Here is a 15,377-nt window from a genome sequence, read left to right as displayed (position 1 = left end):
AAGGCAGAGCCTATATAAGAGCAAGGGAAGGGCCACTCGATGCCTTTTTCAGGACCTACTTGCGTCGTATCTACTTGACCAGTGCGGCTTGGATACCTGTCTGACAACACCGACCTCCTGCCAGCGTCCAACACGACTCTGGATGAACCGGGACAGGACTGTTTCAAGATTTTCTACATTGGCAATATTCAGGACATTCGCGAGTGCACTGTCGTTAGTTCTAGGTTCCGTTACTTTTGATGCTGTCGCGTATTTGACCCCTTGTTGTGACTGATTTGACTTAGAAACCAAACACTATTTGTTTCAATATGATGTATTGATTATGCCTTGATCTTGTATGGTCATTTACTTATTTTCAACAATTTTCTCCAGCTACACATACAACAGAATGTTCCCCGTTCCACAGCTACACCTACAACAGAATGTTACCGGTTCTCCAGCTACACCTACAACAGAATGTTACCGGTTCTCCAGCTACACCTACAACAGAATGTTACCGGTTCTCCAGCTACACCTACAACAGAATGTTCCCCGTTCCCCAGCTACACCTACAACAGAATGTTACCGGTTCTCCAGCTACACCTACAACAGAATGTTACCGGTTCTCCAGCTACACATACAACAGAATGTTCCCCGTTCCCCAGCTACACCTACAACAGAATGTTACCGGTTCTCCAGCTACACCTACAACAGAATGTTACCGGTTCTCCAGCTACACCTACAACAGAATGTTCCCCGTTCCCCAGCTACACATACAACAGAATGTTACCGGTTCCCCAGCTACATCTACAACAGAATGTTCCCCGTTCCCCAGCTACACCTACAACAGAATGTTCCCCGTTCCCCAGCTACACCTACAACAGAATGTTACCGGTTCCCCAGCTACACATACAACAGAATGTTCCCCGTTCCCCAGCTACACCTACAACAGAATGTTCCGAGTTCTCCAGCTACACCTACAACAGAATGTTACCGGTTCTCCAGCTACACCTACAACAGAATGTTCCCCGTTCCCCAGCTACACCTACAACAGAATGTTACCGGTTCTCCAGCTACACCTACAACAGAATGTTCCCCGTTCACCAGCTACACATACAACAGAATGTTCCCCGTTCACCAGCTACACATACAACAGAATGTTCCCCGTTCACCAGCTACACATACAACAGAATGTTCCCCGTTCACCAGCTACACATGCAACTGAATGTTCCCCGTTCTCCAGCTACACATGCAACTGAATGTTCCCCGTTCTCCAGCTACACATACAACAGAATGTTCCCCGTTCTCCAGCTACACATACAACAGAATTCTCCACGATCAACAGCTGCACAAACAACCGAATGTTACCAGTTCTCAAGCTATACATACAACCGAATGTTACCGGTACTCCAGCTACACACAACAGAATGTCTCCTTTTATGAGCTTTATGTAAAGTATGTGTTCCCACTTCCAGAACAGAGCAGACGAGAGACCTCAAAATAATATATAGTAGTAAGAAATGTGTTAAATCCACTAAAATCACTTCTTTAGTGGTGAATATTTGCACTTTAAAAGGGTTTTCCATGAAAAAGTAATAACAGATAATAATAAGTAATCCACATACGATCCTGTTCACACGAGGTTTACAGTAACTAAATCTCAGCTTTCTGCAAGTATGTAGAGTTATCTCCCCTCCACCGTCTCGTGCAAGTGCTCGTCACTTGGACTTTTTATCCTCCGCCCAACAAAGACTTGACAAACTATCTGTTTATTGTAAAAAATGGAGCCTCTGTGTTAATGTTGAGAAAACAAAAGTAGTTGTTTTTAGAAAAGGTGGTAGACTTAGGAAATATGAAAAGTTTTATCTTGACAATAGACCATTAGAAATAGTTCCTTCATATAAATATTTAGGTGTTCAGTTCTCTAGCAGTGGTTCCTGGTATAAAACACAGAAAACTCTGTCTTTTCAAATGTCCAAGGTTTTGAATACAATGCGCTCCCAATGTAATAATTTTAGAAATTTATCATTGCCAGTATTGCTGTATATTTTTCATGTTAAATTGTTTCCAGTGTTGACTTATGGATCTGAAATTTGGGGTTTTCATCCATCGCCAGACGCAACCCGTGTTTATGATACTTACTTTAAGCAATTACTCTGTCTTGGTAGAAACACACCAAATGTTGTTGCTAGAGGTGAAGTTGGATATTGTTCATTAAAAGCTAAGATGTACATCAAAATAATTAAGTATTGGCTGAGATTAATTTATCAACAAGATAATGTGATTTTACAGCAGGCATATTCTTTTCAATATAGGTTAGCTGAATTAGATAAGAGTTGTTGGGCATATACTGTTAAAATGCTTTTATTTAAGTACGGTTTTGGATTTGTCTGGAAAAAACAAAATGTTAATTGTATCACTTCCTTTTTGTCAGAGTTTGAAGAGCGTTGTAAAGAGATTGATTACCAAATGTGGTTTGAGGATTTGTCAAAATATTCTAAATTGAAAATGTACCAGTCTGTTAAGACTGTCTTTAAATTCGAAGAATACCTATCACTTGTCATTGTACATCCTTATAGAAATGCTCTGATTAAATTTAGATGTTCAAACCATAAACTTATGATTGAATACGGACGTACACTTGGTATAAGTGCGAATGAAAGATTCTGTCCATTGTGTATCGTACCTTGTGTCGAAACTGAATACCATTTTTGTATGATATGCCCATTCTATAATGATATAAGAAGTCTATTACCGAAATACTATGTAAAAAACCCAACTCTTCTTAAATTCCAACAACTACTGTCATCACACAATGCCACCACTGCAAATGTCTTAGCGAAATATATTTTCCTGTCAATGAAAAAAAGATGTAAACAACTCAATATTGATTAATTGTCACTTTGATTGACCAATGTATAATATTGTATGGCGCTCAATTGAATTGAAAAAAATCAATGAAATATGTATTGTATAATGGGCCGGTGGCCCCTTTACTGCAATAAACTCTCTCTCTCTATCTGGTCTGTTTTGGGTTAAAGATGAGCCGAGGTGAGGTGAGGTGAAATTGCGTTTAACTTCGCGTCCAAGATTACTGCACTTACATAGCGACCTACACGCGTGTGTGTGTATGTGGCTGCTTGTACTAGTCCGGACTGATGTTGATTTTATAGTCCTAGCCCACACACACGTGCATGCACGTTGCTATATAAGTGCAATAATCTTGGACGCGACGTTAAACCCCATTTCACCTCACCTCATTGAGTGAGGAGACAGCTCAGTCAATTCAGCTTTGTTAAGTGAGAGAGATATTATAGAAACATATGACAAGTGTGGCATCAAGATGTGGCAGGCGATGCTGTCAAATGGCGTTTGATATGATATTTGCCATGTCTTACGTTGTTATTCAACAGGACTCCAGTCAGCTGATATGTGTTATGTGCAATACACACATGTTCAGTGTCACGTGAAGTAACAGCTGACAGGTGCTCCCATCAACATCATCCCAGTAGCCCCACCTTACGGAAGTCTCGGGGAGGTTAGAATATCTGTTCCCCTGGCGTCCTCGCTGTACAGTTACAAAGGACGTAGTTGATGTGTAACACGTAGTTGATGTGTAACGTTAACGAAAGTGTCTCATAGATCGACGGAATGTTGAGGGTTTAAAGTCAAAGTGAAAACTACATATAATTACTTGTTAGCCATATTTATGTAAAGTTATGTCAATTATGTTTCCCCATTCTAAAAAGCCGACCCCCCGCCGAAAAAAAGAAAACAAAGACAAACAAACGCAAACACAAAAGAAGCAAACCACGGTCAAAGGTTTCTTGAACACCTAAGGCACGAGAATTGTGGCGCCTTATACCCATTGACCACCTCCGTGCCCCACTACAGCGTATATACTTCTAATGATTCTAATTGCCAGGATCCGCTGATTTCGAGCCCCGATTAGGATCCGTGGTAAGTTTCAGAGTGGCAAACATCCATGACCTGCATGATGTTCGTTTTATTCCACTCACTCACTCACCCACCCACCCACCCATTCACTCACTCACTCACTCACTCAAAACACACAAATATGAGTTCTATACAGATTCGATAAATGGGGCGATCACCATCACACCATACCAACCCGATACACACGCACCCCCCCCCCCCCCCCCTCCTCTCTCTCTCTCTCTCTCTCTCTCTCTCTCTCTCTCTCTCTCTCTCTCTCTCTCCTACATCCCAACAATGCAGCGGACTCACAGTGCATCTAGTTCACGGTCAGTGCAATTATTCATGCTTGGCTACTTTGGATGTTAAAATAACGTCAGGATCGTTCAGCATTCCATTCTTTAGCTAGGCATTTGTCAAGATTTTCAAGTGGAATTTGGACTCCATGCCAGAAGAATTACAGGTCAATATCAACGACCGAAAACAGAACTCGTCGATAATGGAATACTAACATAGGTAAATAGTACGTTCTTTACGAAGGAGAACAAGGTGGCTCGGGGTACAAACAACAAACATCCTCAAAAGCACCCAAGTAGGCATTCACAGTGGAAAGTGAAAAGAAATGAAGTGGGACGAATAAAGAATCTCACCCGAGTGTGATAAAAGTGGAACACTTTCATCAACGAGTGTTGCTATATTTGATATCAAAAGACACTAGGGTGAGATTTTATTTATCATCCAACATCATTCTTCCAACTTATATCAGTTTGTAGAAGTACTTAGCTGTGCCTTAGTGTAAAATGTACTTTTAACAGTTTTAGTAGCAGGGCCATTAGCGACGTCATTTGATTGTGACGTTATGGTAACAATGATCTGCAAAGCATTGTTATGCAATTTTATTGCAGCGACATCTACAATGTAGATATCGCTTGCTCTCATCCAAGCGATATCTCCTGTGGGAGTCAGTTTTTGATGATAAAGGATGTTATTTAAGGCAAAATCGAGGTCATACATTGGATTGTTAATGTCTTCTTCAACTTGAAAAGTGCTAGACAAATATACCTTGGCATATATAACTTGTGAAAGAGGTTTTACAGAACTTGTTCATGTTATATCTTCTGATAAGCTCTCGCTCACAAATGTGAACGCGATCATAAAGTAGATCGCATATAACTTGTGCAAATACATCCGTAGATGTAGTTCAAACAAATGCGCAGTAGGCACAACTATGTGAAAGTACTTTGCATGTCCAACTATGGAAGAACACGGCCATGTTCTGACCTGATATGACCTTGTATGACCAGGGTGGCAAGACGCTAGGTGAAAAAGGTAAGTTATAAAGCTATTCATTTAGTTGTCAATTTTTCTAAACGTTTCCATGAAGTCAACTCTTCATAAACGTCAGCTCTTCACAAACGTCAGTTCTTTATAAACGTCAGCTCTTTACTAACATCAGCTCTCCATAAACGTCAGCTCTTCATAAACGTCAGCTCTTCATAAACGTCAACTCTTCATAAACGTCAGCTCTTCATAAACGTCAGCTCTTCTCATAAATGTCAGCTCTTCACAAACCTCAGCTCTTCACAAACCTGAGCTCTTCATAAACGTCAGCTCTTCATAAACGTCAGCTCTTCATAAACATCAGTTCTTCATAAACGTTATCTCTTCATAAAAGTAAGCTTTTCATAAAAGCTAGCTACTTGAACGTCAACCCCTCAAAAAACTTCGTTCTTGAAAAAAATGAATCGTGCCAAAAAGTCGAAATGTCCAGAAAAAGTTTGTCACCTATTTTCAGGTTTGTCTTCATCTTTCAGAGAGAACAACATGTATATCCTATGATTTCAGAGAACTAAGGGGCATTAATGTTCCCGACTGACGGACCGTTGTGCATATTTATACAGCCTAGCCTTGGCCTAGCCTACTTTCACTTTAACCAGACATCTAGGCTCGTGACTCGTGACAGCAAGGCGTTAGTTATACTTCAGTTTCCCTTTTCTGCACTAGAACCCTTGAGTGCAGCTGGTGGAACGTCACTCTCGATCGCTCACGTTGACGGTAATATCCTCGTGAAACGTCCGTCACAGCTTGGGAGGCTTAGAGATGTCCTGTCAGTAATCCGATCAACACGTCAGTCAATATATTTTGAAGTAAAAATATTCTTTTGCGCCGATTGCAAGCGATTACAATTTAGGAATGTATGTTTTTTATCGATTTTTTAAAACTATTCTTGAAGGATTTCTTGCCACCTGCAACGAACATTAGTTTCTGAAAGCAGATTCACTGATTTAATCCTATTGTCGGCATATTTGGCAATGTGCAACCAAGGTCGACGTGTGATCCACACATGTACCAGGTAATCTCCACGACACTTATTGTCATAAGAACAACGTAGTTACCATTTTGGATAATTTGGAAACGTTGTCCGAAATAAGGCACGCGCATCACAAAGAGAGCTGTATTCAGTTTGATCCTGTCTCGAAATAAGCCACGCGCATCACAAAGACAGCTGTATTTAGTTGGACCCTGTCTCGAAATAAGCCACGCGCATCACAAAGACAGCAGTATTTAGTTGGGCCCTGTCTCGAAATAAGCCACGAGCATCACAAAGACAGCTGTATTTATTTGGACCCTGTCTCGAAATAACCCACGCGCATCATAAAGACAGCTGTATTTAGTTGGACCCTGTCTCAAAATATGCCACGCGCATCACAAAGACAGCTGTATTTAGTTGGACCCTGTCTCGAAATTAGCCACGCGTATCACAAATACAGCTGTATTTAGTTGGACCCTGTCTCGAAATAAGCCACGCGCATCACAAAGACAGCTGTATTTATTTGGACCCTGTCTCGAAATAAGCCACGAGCATCACAAAGACAGCTGTGCTCAGTTTGGTCCTTGTGAAAGCGACATCTGTCCCTAAACGTGGTGGCCATAGATACAGCTAATTCTGCATATTATGAGATTTAAGAAAAAAAATTAATACATGAAGACAACTGTCATCTGAAATTTACTAAGATAATATGTGGAGTGATGTAATGCTGAAACTCCTCAAAGACATACATGTATATGTGAAACTTAGGGACAGGACATTTAGGCAAGAGGCATCCCTGTGGGCACCAACTGCGCTCCTCGCCTTGACGCTCTCTTTCTTTTTCAGCATATAAATTGGAATTTGATAAGACAATTAACTTGGGCTGAAGATTTTATCAATGATCTGATTTCGTTTAATGATGGTCAAACGTGTACGACCTTCTCTTCCGCTGATTTACCCACATGATCTAGAAATAAAAGAGAGAAGTGAATTCGCCTCTTATGTTTCATATTTTGATCTATGCACGATAAACTCTTACCCATACTACATGACAAGAGAGATCACTTCAACTTTCCAATAGTCAACGTTCCCTTAATGTGGAGACCCGTGAAAATTCCGGGGTAGAATAGGTCTTCAGCAACCCATGCTTGCCGTAAGAGGTGACTATGTTGTCGTAAAAGGCGACTAACGGCATCGGGTGGTCAGGCTCGCTGACTTGGTTGATGCATTTCATCCTCATGATATCAATCACTGGATTGTCTGGTCCAGACTCGATTATTTACAGACCGCCGTCATATAGCTGGAATACTGCTGAGTGAGGCGTTAAACAACAAACCAACCCAACCCTTAATGTGGAGAAATATTCCGGCTGCCCCAGCCTTTGGTGTCTACATTTTTAGATAAAATCGGGCATGGGCTTTCAATGAGGGACATACGACTCTTGCTCAAAAATTGTTTGATCAAGGTTCAAGCTTTCAAGAAATTTATGGTAGACATGTGGAGGACATTTCCAAATAGTGATTCATAAACACAAAGTTTCGACACAATCGAAATCGTACGATGGATTTCTCATGATTATGGAAAGGGTTTGACTGCTTGTATTAATATCAGTTATGTGCCGTGCATGATTGTAGTGGTGAGGTCCCGGAATACGATCTGGATTTCACGAGTACGCATCGCAAGCAGGCAATGATACTGCAGCTGCGCGCACTGCTGAAACGGGTGTATGTGACTTTCATGTCTGGTTGCACTCTGACTAATGACACAGTGATGTGTAATAACTTTCTCATTAATCACCGAAGCTTAAACAAACGCATTGTCTTACACAGTAATTAAACTTTACCATCCACGCAACATGACATTTTAATGTTTTGTACTCTGGTTAAAAAAAATAATTCATTTAAATTAAATCTTTTTAACTTGATGATTGCTTTTGTAAACATACCTAAAACTTAAAATTATGTAATAGTTGAAGACTTTTTGAGACAACACTAGTCAGTTTACAAACTAGGTAATAAATGGACAACAATTACAGATCGTATTTGAAACCTACCTGATTAATAGGCAGACAGGGGCGGTCGGGTAGCCTAGTGGTTAAAGCGTTCGCTCATCACGCCGAAGACCCGGGTTCGATTCCCGACATGGGTACAATGTATGAAGCCCATTTCTGGTGTCCCCCGCCGTGAGATTGCTGGAATATTGCTAAAAGCGGCGTAAAACCATACTCACTCACCAATAGGTAGACAGTAGTGTCATTATGAGTTAATATTAAATATATTCAAGAAGCGCAAATGTACAGATGCTATTAATGTTATTTTCAATGACACAGTAACTCATTTTAGGTGCCGACAGTCATCAACCTTTGGTAGGAAGTTTACAGCCAGGATTAACTCGGGACCGGGGACGTACAGCGCGTGGGGAGAGATGACATCAAGCTAAAAGCCCCAGCAGGGAGGAACACCAGACTTACTTAGGACAATGACATGTTCATTTAAAAGGACGTTGACCTTTGAATGTTTATTTCAAGAGAATAATAAGCCGTCGTCTTATTAAAGGCGCTTTGTATATGTTTGTATAATGTTTCGCTTCTCTTGGTCCAAGTGATGTGAGATCCTCTTTTGTTTTCAATGCGAGTGGTCTCGAGTCATATGTATATTGACATCTGTTCCCTGTGAAAGCTTTCGGGTGGCCATTTTTTAAGAATAATTAAATCATGGGCACTGGTTGGGATGGGGGCACACACACACACACACACACACACACACACACACACACACACGCACGCACGCACGCACGCACGCACGCACACACACACACACACACACTTGTGACATATACTAATCATGTTCACGAATTAACAAACATATAACTACATCATTCGGGAACATTTCAACAAAAATAACAATACATTAACAATTATTTGGCAAACAAATTCCCCCTGGATTATTTCCGTTCATTGGTTTAATTATAAGTGCGCCCGCTCCAATATCACCGCAAACCACCCACACACATCCCGCCCAACCACACCCTCCCCCCACCCCCACACCTCTACAAAGCGCTGTATCCGCAGCTGATAAGGGCGATGCCCTGTACTGAGATCCATTCGTATTGAGATGATGTGACATAGAATCTTCATGACGAAATATATCTACAATGTCATTACCACTGTACCCTTTGAATAAACGAACATACTTTTACCCTAATACATCTCACATGATTGATACTAATTCCATCCATTTGTTACATATTACAGACACAGTCACAACGCAACCCCCCATCTTATCTCGAAAGAACGTTGACCCTTAGCAGGATTACAGGATTCAGAAAATTCGGAACCGATTTATTCTGAAACGAACGCTGGCCTTCGCTACAGTTTACGTCAACGCTACCAATGATGGTGGTTCCGAACACCGCCCATGAGGCAGGGAAAGGGGATTGAACAGCAGGACATCCAAGAGGTCACATGGGGACGAGCCATGACATTTTTATTGCGGCTTCACTACCGATGTTAATGCGGCTCACCTGTGCTTCACTACCAACGCTTGCGGGCTTACAGCTTTTATCATATATTAAAGTCTCGAAAGAAGGAACACCTTCCCAGATACCCAGATAAGTTGTTTTGGTACCAACTCAGCTACAACTAAATTATATGACTTAAAATGGCCCATATCGTCCAATGTGATCATCTTTAAATATTGATAATGTTATTTCATACAATTCTGTTTTCTGTTTAAGTGAGTTGTTTTGAGCAATATTCATGCAAATCACTTTATGTCAGCCTGATGTGGGAGAAAATCTCAAAGTGATACAGGTCTGAGACACTCTGGTGAAACTCTAGACCACGGGTCTGGTGTTGACAGACCAAGAATCGTAACCAGGAGCAAGATAGGATTCGAAGCCACGATCAAGATATCTGGCATGTCTGATGGACGTAACGCTGCGTATATGCGAGTTTGGACAACTGGGCAAAACGTGTCCCATGTTTCCCTGATAACATAACATACAATCACGGTTTTGTTTGTTTGTTTTTCTGTTTAACGCCTCACTCAGCAGTATTCCAGCTATAAGATGGCGGTCTGAAACATAATCGAGTCTGGACCAGACAATCCAGTGATTAATATCATGAGCATCGATCCACGCAATTGGGATCGATGACATGCATCAACCAAGTCAGCGGGCCTGACCACCCGATCCCATTAGTCGCCTGTTACGACAAGCACAGTCGCCTTTTACGGCGAGCACAGGTTGCTGAATCTACCGGATCTTCAGGGGTCCATAATATACAACAGGTACTGAAATATGGATGAAGGAGGTGTATACCAAGAAGTGCATCCTCACCATCAGAACCACAAGGACCGACATTGCTTACCCTTTTCGCGAATATCTGGTGTCATCACTGATTTTCAGTATCCATTCATATAATTTCCATCACCAATTCGCCTTTTACGATCAAAGGAATCTGTTTCGGCAAACACTGGAGACTTTATTCTCTGGTGTTGATGTTTTACATTTATAGAAATTCTACAATTTTAACAAAATATAAAAGTTTTATTGTGTGTAAAAACTTGCTTCAGAAAACAAAGTATTACTTCACAAGCCTGTCTCATAAAACCATCAACATGCAACCACATCAATGGTCTAAAGTCGGTAGGCAGACATGATGGTGGATATGTTGCAATGATGTGTTTTCTTCAAGCATAAACTTGTCTGAAATGTCAATAGATCTGTTTGGTAACATAACACATTAAGACAGATGTGTTTCATTTGCCATCATCCATCACCACGGCGTATCCAGGACCGGCCCGGTAACAAATCTCGTTTTATGTGCTGATGGCTGAATAGTCAGGGACTGATTACCGCCCTTGCCGGAGGCAATGTCCTTGAACTACATCGTTTGTAGAGTAAAGTCACATATTAAACGATTACCCCAACCGAAAATATATATGTATGTCGTAAACAAAGTACAGAGACATTTTCACCGTGGAGAGGTTTATTTTTTAATCCTTCATCAATATTATACATACTCTCTAAAAACTGAAACGCAAAGATGGTAACAATATTTTCATAAGTAAATTGTTTGGATTGAAAGTATTGACTGGGAGAGCGGAAGGTCGGCGGTTCGATCACCGGACTGGTCACAGGCTTCTTGGGCAAGTTTATGACATATGCTCCTTTCACAAATCATTCAGTTAACGAATTGAATTTTGAAAATGTTAAATAATGAGGTGAGGTGAAATTGGGTTTAACGTCATTGACGTGAATGCACGTGTGTGTGTGTGTGTGTGTGTGTGAGAGAGAGAGAGAGAGAGAGAGAGAGAGAGAGAGAGAGTGTGTGTGTGTGTGTGTGTGTGTGTGTGTGTGTGTGTGTGTGTGTGTGTGTGTCTGCTTGTACAAGTCCGGACTGATGCCGATTTACAGTGCTAGCACACTGAGATACCACGCCGCAGTCTAACATGAATAACCCACTCAGACACAGAATACTGACTCCGTGCCGACCAGTCCTTGTCTTAGCCCCTCAATGCCGAGCGCCAGACAGGGTAACAACAAGTACCATCTTTTAACTTCTTTTGGTATGACGCGGCCAGGGCGGTATAGTGTTAAGATTCTACGGTGGTAGTTGTTGTTGCCCGACCTTCGTTCGCATATACGTGTGACATACATGTAACCTTTGACTCGATGTATGTAAAGTCATTGAATTCTTTTCCCATCCACTATTGAGTGAGTGAGTATGGTTTTACGCCGCTATTGGCAATATTCCAGCAATATCAAGGCTGAGGACACAAGAAATGGGCTTCACACACTATACCCATGTCGAGAATCGACCCCGGGTCTTCGGCTCGAAAAACGAACGCTTTAACAACAAGGTTACTCGATCGCCCCTCCATCTGCTATTGAAGACTCTGTGTGTGTGTGTGTGCGTGTGTGTGTGTGTGTGCGCGCGTGCGTGCGTGCGTGCGTGCGTGCGTGCGTGTGTGTGTGTGTGTGTGTGTGTGTGTGTGTGTGTGTGTGTCTGCGTGTCTGCGTGTCTGCCTGTGTCTGCGTGTCTGCATGTGTGTGTCTGCTTGTACTAGTCAGGGCTGATGCCGATTTATAGTGCTAGCCCACTGATATACCATACCGCAGTCTAACATGAATACCCAGTATACTGACTCCGAGCCGACCAGTCCTTGTTTTAGCCCCTTAATGCCGTGTGCAGGACAGGGTTTTGTGTGAGTTTTTAATGTTGGACTAGTTGTAGTGTTGGTTTTATTATTGTAGGGCCGGGTTTAGTGTCGGGTTGTTCATGTTGGACTAGTTGTAGTGTAGGTTTTATTATTGTAGGACCGGGCTTAGTGTCGGGTTGTTCGTGTTGGACTAGTTGTAGTGTTGGTTTTATTATTGTAGGACCGAGGTTAGTGTCGGGTTGTTCATGTTGGACTAGTTGTAGTGTTGGTTTTATTATTGTAGGACCGGGCTTAGTGTCGGGTTGTTCATGTTGGACTAGTTGTAGTGTTGGTTTTATTGTTGTAGGACCGGGCTTAGTGTCGGGTTGTTCATGTTGGACTAGTTGTAGTGTTGGTTTTATTATTGTAGGACCGGGCTTAGTGTCGGGTTGTTCATGTTGGACTAGTTGTAGTGTTGGTTTTATTGTTGTAGGACCGGGCTTAGTGTCGGGTTGTTCATGTTGGACGAGTTGTAGTGTAGGTTTTATTGTTGTAGGACCGGGCTTAGTGTCGGGTTGTTCATGTTGGACGAGTTGTAGTGTTGGTTTTATTCTTGTAGGACCGAGGTTAGTGTCGGGTTGTTCATGTTGGACCGGGTCTGAGTATTGATCTAGTTTTGGATGCATTCGGTCTGTAATAATACTTTGCGGTGTGGGATTTTATTACATATTTTATTAAACCATTGGTCTGGTATATCATTGTCATGCTAGGATTTGGTCTTCTGAAGGGGTATTGGCCTAGGATTGCGTCTCACATCATAGCTGTAAGTATGCGTGCATTCCCAGGCAATCAGAGCACCTTCCACAGAGACGAGGGGGCACGGGTTGCCCAGTCGTCTAAGGCGCTGTGATTCGCTGTGCAGAGTTGCGTCCCTTGGGCACGCCAGAAACCTATGATTGTGGGTTCGAATCCCGTTTCGCCCCGATTATGTTTCTAGGTTTGTCAGCACCAAACCCGTGCTCATGGGTTTCACCGAAGTGGTAAACGTCTGAGACCTGCATCACTTCGGGCTTACCTCCCACATTAAGCTGACACGCCGCGATATAACAGGAATACGGTTAAAAGCGGCGTTAAACCCAACTCACTCACTCCACAGAGACGAGCGACACGCTAATACCCACTGGCCAGACGCTGCATGCATTCTTGTCAGTGATTGGCTGACATGACGACTCTTCTTCAGATTTCCTGACAAGTTCCTGACAAACTGATCCAGCATATAATGAATGTCTTTGTTCGGGCTTTTGTTTGCGATAAAAATGCATATGAATTTATGGGACCTTTTTGATGTTCAAAATTAGTGAAATACGCTTGAAGTCGCACAAATCGGCTTCTTGTTCTCTTTTTCTGTCGTTTGATCCAGAAGCCTGAAGTAATCCAAATTCATTTTTTCATTTCTTTATTTTTTTTTTTTGGTTTTCAGTTCAAAGTCTTGAATTAATACGCACGTTCTGGATCAGTCAGTGGTAAATCAGGAACTCGTTGTGTTTTCATGCTCTGCATGAATATTCCATACTTTTGTAATGAAGACAACAAACATCGATAAATGAAACAATATTTCGTCATGTTCAGATCCTGTGTTCGAATCCAAGTAGGCGAGTGGTGAAAGCAATGTGCACGGATACGAAACCTAAAAACATAATGAGGGCCAACCGGGATTCGAACCCACGATCATAAATTCCTGGAACGCCTAAGGAGCGCGACCCTGCACAGCAATTATACGTCTTGCTGAACATTTATTTGTCAGTTCGCAGACCGACTTTCAAAGGACCTACAACTTGATACTTAGAGGACTAAAACAAGGACGTTTCCGCTCCCAGCCGGTATACTGTGTCTGAGTGGGGTATTCATGTTAAACTGCGGCATGGTATATCAGTGGGCTAGCACTATAAATCGGCATCAGCCCTGACTTGTACAAGCAACCACACGCACGCACGCACGCACGCACGCACGCACGCACACACATGCATACAATAATCTTGGACGCGACGTTAAACCCATCTTCACCTCACCACATGATGCGTCAAAGAGAGACAGAGCTGTCACGGCGTGAGTCATCCCGTCTCATGGCATGGTGTCACGTCGGCGGTAACCCAGGTAAGTTAAAGGAAACATAGAATTTATGTCACAGACACCGTAAAAGCAAAACGTACTCAGAATTAATACTTGCCTGTCTTCTCATATATCGACTCAAACAGCAGAAAAAGACAGGCATGGCGTCATTGCTAGGACACCCCCCCCTCCTCAACCCACCCTACACACACATACACACAATACAGACACACACATACACACAATACAGACACACACATACACACAATACAGACACAGACATACATACAATACAGACACACTAATACACACAATACAGACACACAGACACACAATACAGACACACACATACACACAATACACACACACACACAATACAGACACACACAGACACACACAATACAGACACACATACACACAATACAGACACACACAATACAGACACACACAAACACACAATACAGACACACACATACACACAATACAGACACACACAATACAGACACACACATACACATACAGTACACACACACAATACAGACACACACATACACACAATACAGTCACACACATACACACACACAATAAACACACAATACAGACACACACATACACACAATACAGACACACACATACACACACACAATACACAAACACAATACAGACACACAGACACACAATACAGACACACACAGACACACAATACAGACACACACATACACACAATGCAGACACACACATACCCACAATACAGACACACACAGACACACAATACAGACACACACATACACACAATGCAGACACACACACAATACAGACACACACATACACACAATACAGACACACACAGACACACAATACAGACACACACATACACACAATACAGATACACACATACA

The sequence above is a fragment of the Haliotis cracherodii genome, unplaced genomic scaffold (assembly GCF_022045235.1).
Source record: "Haliotis cracherodii isolate W230 unplaced genomic scaffold, xgHalCrac1.p SCAF_4, whole genome shotgun sequence".
In the NCBI taxonomy this organism is placed as follows: Eukaryota; Metazoa; Mollusca; class Gastropoda; order Lepetellida; family Haliotidae; genus Haliotis; species Haliotis cracherodii.
The sequence above is the reverse complement of the archived record's forward strand: the minus strand, read 5'-3'. Positions refer to the sequence as shown.